The sequence below is a fragment of the Capricornis sumatraensis genome, unplaced genomic scaffold (genome assembly GCF_032405125.1).
Source record: "Capricornis sumatraensis isolate serow.1 unplaced genomic scaffold, serow.2 scaffold1, whole genome shotgun sequence".
Lineage (NCBI taxonomy): Eukaryota > Metazoa > Chordata > Mammalia > Artiodactyla > Bovidae > Capricornis > Capricornis sumatraensis.
Window position 1 is genome coordinate 2,036,897 of NW_027184612.1, and position 7,729 is coordinate 2,044,625.

Sequence of the window (7,729 nt, forward strand, 5' to 3'; positions counted from 1 at the left end):
TTAGTTTGATGTTGGCACCTAGTAGAGAAACTATTTGAGTGATTCAAACCATTAGAACTCAAGTGATGGGAATGTAAGACCAATCAGGGCAGGGTTTTCCTCTCTTTTATTCATTGCTGCTCCTTCAATGGTTGGAATCATGCCTAGGATCCAGCAGGTCCTTGATGTACAGTTGTTAACTAATAGAATGAATTTACTCCCAGATAATCCTTAAAAGTAAACCATAGTAAAAGAACATTTTTAAAGGAGGAAAATTATATTTGTCATTCTGCATACAAGGTATCTATCCTGATTACTTGCTTCCTGGCTAGAAAATATTTCTTTAGCATCTCTTACTGGAAGTGACTGATGCTAAAAGTTAATTTACAGTCAAACATATGTCAATAGTTAGTTGAAGGGATGACTTGGAGAAAACAGCATTGGCTTGTAGTCAAAGACAAGGCTGTCTCTGAACTGAGCACCATCCTGGAGAAGCTGGCCACAGACTCTTGGCTGAAGTAGCCTATCAATCTTGCTAATTGCTCCTGGGTAAACAAGCCAGAAACTGGGAGCTCTGCCCACTGTGTATCTGGAGACAGAGAGGAGGAGCCTGAGTGGAGATATGTGGGGCCTCTTTCCTCTACTTTTCTCCACTCACTTAGGAAATCCTATGGCTTTCAGGCCTCTTTCATTCAGAAAAGTAAATTTTCCAAGAATTAGATCCAATTCACCTTGTAAAAGCTCATATGTAAGTTTGATCAAAGCTAGAGCAAAAGCTAGTGATACTGTTACCACACCAAACTTGAGTCTGCTTGCCTGTGTGCAGTAAAGGCAATCTACCAACACTGGGTTATGGTGAAGAAAAGTACAGCATTTGTTGCAGCACACCAAGCAAGGAGTCCAAGTAACTAGTGCTTAACAGGCCCAAATTCCTTGCATGGTGCCCTGTAATAAACACTGCACTTTCCTTCACCACAACCTGATGTCGATAGATTGACTTGGAACTATTGTTTTCACTATCTTTAGAAACCATTTTGGTGTTCATTTAATTTTGTACTACTAAAGGACTTTCAATCTGTGAACTTCTGAAAGTCTTAAGTTAAAGATTCTCTTTCTACTCTTGTATTGTGTGTTAGTCACTCAGTCGTGTCTGAGTCTTTGCAACCCCAATGGACTATAGCCCGTCAGGCTCCTCTGTCTATGGAATTCTCCAGGCAAGAATACTCGGGTGGGTTGCTATCCCCTTCTACAGGAGATCTTCCTGAGCCAGGGATTGAACCCAGGTCTCCTGCACTGCAGGCAGATTATGAGTGACGAGAGAAGCCCACTCTTGTATATGAATATGCATGCATTTTTGTTTCCTCTGACTTGGTACAAACTCATCTCGTGTGTGGAATTTGTGGAACTGGTTAGCCAAATGACCAGAGTATTTAATTTATTTCCTTCAGCATTTTCCAAAGTAAAGCAACTTTGTTAGTGAAAAAAAAAAGAAAAGAAAAAGGTAAGAAGAGATAAAAAGAGATGTAGCTCTAAGTGTAGGTCAGTCAGAAATCCAAGACACTGTATTTTGCCCGAGGATTTATACCTAGTTCCAGTTCTGGCTTTCTCAAGTGAGAATCCCGCCACTTGGTTATGTCTTTCAATCAGTAAGACAAAAGCTGCTGGGCTATGTAATCTCTGAGTGTTCTATTTTTTATCTTTTACATTACTGAAGTCATTGGCTGCCTTCATGATTAGTTACTTTAGATGCCTTTAAGCACTGATCAGTTACTTCATATGTCTTAATTTGATGGGATATCATGATTTCTCCATTATAAGTTCAATTTATATATTTCTTTTGCTGACTATTACAAAGAAAGCTATTGACTTGGAAATGCCTCTTCTTCACTATGTTCCTAGAGTCTGGGCCTCATTTTCTCAAAATTCCTTTAAAAAAGAAAAAAAAAAAATAAGACGCCAACAAAACATCTTAAAAATATCGAGAATAAGTAGTCCATGGAAGGTGGTAGCTTCAGAGGTTCATCCACATGACTGCTAATCCTACATTACGATTGATGTGCTATTGTAAATGAGGTTCCATATTGACTACCTAACGTAGATTTGGTCTCAAATCAATCTAATCTGTTTAAGTAGAGCTACTAACTCTTTAGCACAAGTTTTATCTCCTCTAAAGGTCAATAAAACATAAAACCTGCTGACGTCATTCTTTCTTAATGCATTTTGGCAAAGGATAAAGCTTGTGGATGCTGTCTGCATAAAAGTGATGTATGTCATACATTATTGATTGAGATTATCTGGGAGTGAAAGAGAAGAACTCGACTATTTGAGATCCCAGATTATTTGGTGGCCAGGAAGGTGACCATTTAAAGACAGAATGTAGGAGTGACAGGCAACCATAAACCAAAACTGATATCCCAAGAATACAGTGGAAAAAGACTGTAAACTGGTAGCAAAGGCAAGTGAAGTGACAATGGGCAAACAGAAATACACAAAGGAATACAAAGGGAAAAATAGGCAGCCAGAAATAGGTCAAAACCAGGCACATTACCATAGGAATAAGGTGAAGATACACATACAAAGGTCTGGGCCAAATCTGGTTTGACGGGTAAGGATTGTTCTAGCTCTCTGCACTGAGACTGCTGATTACTTCCCCAATATCCAGACTCTCCATTTGCCGTAACTAATCGGATCCTCCAAATTTTAGCTGAACATGTAGCCATCTGTCTACAGAATACATTTCCCAACCTCTCTTGCAGCTTTGCTATGTGACTCAACTCTAGCTAATGAGAAGTCAGTAGTACAGTGTGCACCTTTCTGGATACCTTTGAACAGAAGCTGTCTGTCCTCTGCTTTATCCCCTGCTTATGGACCAGAATGTGGATACTGTGATGCTGAAGATGCTGTGACACTGTGATGTGAATGTATAGAATCGTCTCCTAAAGTAGGGTGGGATGGCAAGAAAGACACAACATGGGTCTCAGATAAGCTCATTTGTTGTTGTTGTTCAGTTGCTAAGTCGTGTCCAACTCTTTGGGACCCCATGGGCTGCAGCATGCCAGGCTTTCCTGTCCTTCACTATCTCCCAGAGTTTGCTCAGACTCATGTCCATTGAGTTGAAGATGCCATCCAACCATCTCATCCTCTGTCTTCCCCTTCTCCTCTTGTCCTCAATCTTTCCCAGCTTCAGGGTCTTTTCTAATGCACTGGCTCTTCACATCAGGGGGCCAAGTATTGGAGCTTCAGCTTCAGCATCAGTCCTTCCAATGAATATTCAGGGTTGATTTCCTTTAGGATTGACTGGTTTGATCTCCTTGCAGTCCAAGGGAATCTCAAGAGTCTTCTCTAGCAATTTTTCAGATGAGCTCATAGATCAGAATTTTTCTGCCCACTTGATATACCTATCAGGCTAGATTTCTACAGGAAAGAAAAGTAAAACCACTGAACTGATATCCTAATTCACTCAAACTTTTTTTACTCCTCTTTATTTTGTGTGTATGAACATATATGTCTAAAAGACATTTGATACATCATTGGTCATTGAACATGGTTGCCACAAGTCAGATGTCTTAAATCGCTAAAGATTATGGAAAAAAATCTTAGGAATATGTAATTGCAATATGTGTAATATGTAGCAATGTAATATGTAGCAAATCTTAGGAATATGTAACTGCAGCATATGTAATATGCTTGATCTGTGAAGCTATACAGGCTATTTTTAAACTATTATCAGTTCAGTTCAGTTCAGTCGCTCAGCCGTGTCTGACTCTCTGAGACCCCATGAATAGCAGCACGCCAGGCCTCCCTGTCCATCACCAACTCCCGGGGTTCACCCAAACTCATGTCCATCGAGTCAGTGATGCCATCCAGCCATCTCATCCTCTGTCATCCCCTTATCCTCCTGCCCCCAATCCCTCCCAGCATCAGGGTCTTTTCCAATGAGTCAGTTCCTCACATTAGGTGGCCGAAGTATTGGAGTTTCAGCTTCAGCACCAGTCCTTCCAATGAACATTCAGGACTGATCTTTAGGATAGACTGGTTCGATTTCCTTGCAGTCCAAGGGACTCTCAAGAGTCGTCTCCAACACCACAGTTCAAAAGCATCAATTCTTCAGCGCTCAGCTTTCTTCACAGTCCAACTCTCACATATGTGACCACTGGAAAAACCATAGCCTTGACTAGATGGATCTTTGTTGGCTAAGTAATGTCTCTGCTTTTCAATATGCTGTCTAGGTTGGTCATAATTTTCCTTCCAAGGAGTAAGCGTCTTTTAATTTCATGGCTGCAATCACCATCTGCAGTGATTTTGGAGTCCAGAAAAATAAGGTCTGACACTGTTTCCACTGTTTCCCCATCTATTTCCCATGAAGTGATGGGACCAGATGCCATGATCTTCGTTTTCTGAATGTTGAGCTTTAAGCCAACTTTTTTACTTTCCTCTTTCACTTTCATCAAGAGGCTTTTTAGTTCCTCTTCACTTTCTGCCATAAGGGTGGTGTCATCTGCATATCTGCGGTTATTGATATTTCTCCCGGCAATCTTGATTCCAGCTTGTGCTTCTTCCAGCCCAGCGTTTCTCACCTAGTGTAATCGTATTGATGTTGATTTGGGGTATCTAAGTCAGGGGGATAAAACATTCCATGAGATATAATTTTATGGTTTGCAAATTCCTTTCTTTTAATGATATTAGAGTACCATAGATAGTTAGCGAGTAAAATAAGTGATTATTGAATTATCAACCTTGTGAGAAGTAGAAAGAACCTGGTTATGATATGGTTCTGAGCTAACGCACTTGATGACTGATTGATTGTGCTCACATGTGAGCAAGGTATAGAGTTTGGCTTCCCTCCACTGGGACACTGGTTGGTACTCTTATTGGTACTTAAAATATCTTTCCTAGAAGCAGATATAAACCACTATCAGTTCAAAACCAACATATCTATGCCATCCTGCAATATTAATGCCCTCTTATTGGCTTGCCTGTTGTCCCATAAAAAGTGATCAAGTCTTTGGATTCTGAAATGTGAGTTAAGTAACTACAGTCACTGGATTTTGATATCCTGTTGGTTCCTGAATGCCACTGTATTCATTTAATACTGTTGCTATAACAAATTACTGAAATTGAATGCCTGAAATAATACAAATTTATAGTATAGCTTTGTAGGTCAGAGGTCTGACATGGGTTTCACAGGGTTAAAATGTGTCTACCAGACCACATTCTTTTCTGCAGGTGCTAGGGCTGGGGTGAATTCATTTCTTTTGCCTTTTCCCATTCTAGAGGACGTCATGTTCCTTGTCTTATGGTTTCCCCCTTTCATCTTCAAAGGTGCCAATGGCACACTGAGTCATCCTCACACTGTAACACTCTCACATTGCTTCTCCTCCACTTTTAAGGACCCTTGTGATTTCATTGGCCAGAATAGTCTCCTCATCTTGGGGTCAGTTTATTAGCAAACTTGATTCCATCTGCAACTTTATTTCCCCTTTGCCATGTAAAGTAACACATACATAGGTTCTGGGAATTAGGACATGGACATTTTTGAGGTATTATTCTGTCTGCCATAAGCATTTCTGAGTTAAATGGATTAATTTCTGAGTCTTTGATTGTAGCCAGCTGCTTCTTCCACTAGAGTCTTTCCAACACAGGATAGAGATTTACATGATTCTGAACAATTGGTGTGACAGCACACAGGACAGTGAAACATGGATCATCATTGAAAACTGTGGGGAGAACCCACTGCAAATTCCTCCCCCTTTAAGAATGTTTGAGGCCTTGTTGGGGAGGCAGGCGTTGTCCTTGTGTCTCCATTTGAATATCCTTCACCCCATATCTTCCCTGGTGGCTCAGATGGTAAAGAATCTGCCTGTAATGTAGAGAACGGGTTTGATCCCTGGTTGGGAAGATCCCCTGGAGAAAGGAATGGCTACCCCAGTACCCTTGCCTGAAGAATTCCATGGACAGAGGAGCCTGATGGATCTTCACTTTTCACTTCTGCTACATAGCAGGAGATTAAGGTTAATCAAATTCCAGCATAATTCCTCCACCAGAATTATCAGAACAGGGGTTAGATTTAACAGAGATACCACGAAGTCACTAGGCATACAAATATACTATGATCAATATGGTCAGATTATCTTCTTATCTCGAATTTTTACAAAGCCTTGTGTTTTGATTGGCTTTACCTCAGAGATAAGAGACCCTTACAATCAACTTATTTTGTGCTCTCAGTAACTAAGCCTTCTTTGGTTGGTTTTAGAGAAATCCCTGTACTGAGCCTTTTCTCTGCCACAGAAGAGCCATTCAGTGAAAATTTTGTCTCAGCTCAGTTGGACTCAGACTGCAATGTACCAACAAAATATCATAATGCATAAACAGCTGCAGCCACCCTTCACCTGAACCACCCATGAACCAGCAGCAGAGTTAAGATGCAGGGCCTCAATATGCTAGACAACAAGAAGATCTAATCTTAAACTTATTAATATGATGCGGGTAATTCAATTTCCTGTAGAGACATCACATAATTTCCCATATTTCTTAGAAGAAAGAAAGTGAAGTCACTCAGGCATGTCTGACTCTTTGCTACCCCGTGGACTGTAGCCCACCAGGCTCCTCTGTCCATGGGAATTTCCAGGCAAGAATACTGGAGTGGGTTGCCATTTCCTTCTTCAGGGGATCTTCCCAACCCAGGGATCGAACCCAGTTCTCCCACATTGCAGGCAGATGCTTTACCCTCTGAGCCACCAGGGAAGCCCTCCAAAATGGCAGAAGGTAGTGGAACACTATCCATGGACTGTAGCCCACCAGGCTCCTCTGTCCATGGGATTTTCCAGGCAAGAATACCGGAGTGGGTTGCCATTTCCTTCTCCATGAGCCTACAGCACCCAGTATTCCCAGGCAGTCTCCCATCCAAGTACTAATCAGGCCCGACCCTGCTTAGCTTCCGAGATCAGAGGAAATGGGGCGTGTTCAGGGTGGTCTGCTGCTGTTGCTAAGTCACTTCAGTCGTGTCCGACTCTGTGCGACCCCACAGATGGCAGCCCACCAGGCTCCTCCGTCCCTGGGATTCTCCAGGCAAAAATACTGCAGTGGGTTGCGATTTCCTTCTCCAATGCATGCATGCATGCTAAGCCACTTCAGTCATGTCCAACTCTGTGCGACCCCCTGGACAGCAGCCCACCAGGCTCCTCTGACCACGGTATTCTCCAGGCAAGAATACTGCAGTGGGTTGCCATTTTGGCCGTAGGCTTATCTCCATTTGCATCACGAACTGAATATCCCTCATCCCCTGGCTGATTCTCTCAACCATGACTTGGGTGATCTCCCCCAAATTATTAGTATCTCTACAAGGTGACTCTTGCAACATGACTCTGATTCTAAGTACCAGAGGCCATAGGAAAAGCTGAAAACTAGGACATAATTGCAAGATGTGATGCTTAAAATTGGGTAAAGTAAGAAAACCTTTGTCATGGAGTTGAAAGCCTATTGAAAATAAGGTAAGGATTGAAAGTGTACAATAATTTTGATTTTTACACAACACAATAATATCTTAAAATATTTAAATGTAAAACATTCACATTCCAAATGTTTCATGTAAGCTGAATAAAAGTAAAGACGACTTTCCTCTCAATTTAATAAAAATTTCTGATACCAGATTATTACTTATTTATTTAATTGCTCATGGCATTAGTTTTCACCATAAATTCAAAATCCAATTAACATTTTATTAATGAGAGTATGTGTATGGGCACATAGT

General features: G+C 41.2%; 1 pseudogene; it reads right to left on the reverse strand.

Moving 5' to 3' along the window:
- Positions 1-6,845: 6,845 nt before the first annotated feature.
- Positions 6,846-6,966, reverse strand: LOC138072321 (5S ribosomal RNA; annotated as a pseudogene).
- Positions 6,967-7,729: the final 763 nt, after the last annotated feature.